The 577-nt window shown below is 44.2% G+C and overlaps 1 protein-coding gene across 1 annotated transcript in view; it reads right to left on the reverse strand.

Moving 5' to 3' along the window:
- The window catches only part of LOC119590758 (serine/threonine-protein phosphatase PP1-2-like), a 25,270-nt gene that overhangs the window by 6,997 nt on the left and 17,696 nt on the right, over window positions 1–577 (reverse strand). The gene's annotated exons all lie outside the window — the stretch shown is intronic.

Genomic DNA, 577 nt, shown 5'->3' on the forward strand with positions numbered 1-577 from the left:
AATGTTCTCTCTCTCTCCCAGACGTAAAAAATCCTAAACATGGGCACTCGCGCACGGCATGTACCCGCTTGAGCTGGTGCACGTAAGCCAGCCTCACAAAAAAAGAGATGATGATAAAGTTAAGAGCAACATCTTGCAACGCAATACCAACTCCCCTTTCTCACGCCACCCCCTCTTTCCCCTTAATTTTCCCTCTTATTGCCACTCTTTACACCCCTTCGTGTCTCTTCTTATAATTATTTATAATCTAATCCGAGATGATTAATGTAAACTAATAATCAGGTAACAGAAACATCAGTAATCGGGATTTAATTGGCGGCACAAAAAACACCAGTCCAGCCGACACGAAGCAACAGTCAACATCTGTCAACACTAGAATCTCCAAAGTGCAGGAGGAAGATGAAGAAAATCCAAAAAATAATTGTTCGCTTCCTTTGCCTGGGATACAAAGACATGAGGTCTTTCCCTCGTAGAACAGAGAATCGGTACAGCTGGGATCCGGCGAATTACATTTAGCGCGTGTTGGTCAAAGGTCAAAGCGCTTGTTTACGTGTGCGTGGGTGGGCGTGATTATGGT

Source organism: Penaeus monodon, chromosome 27 (genome assembly GCF_015228065.2).
Source record: "Penaeus monodon isolate SGIC_2016 chromosome 27, NSTDA_Pmon_1, whole genome shotgun sequence".
NCBI lineage: Eukaryota > Metazoa > Arthropoda > Malacostraca > Decapoda > Penaeidae > Penaeus > Penaeus monodon.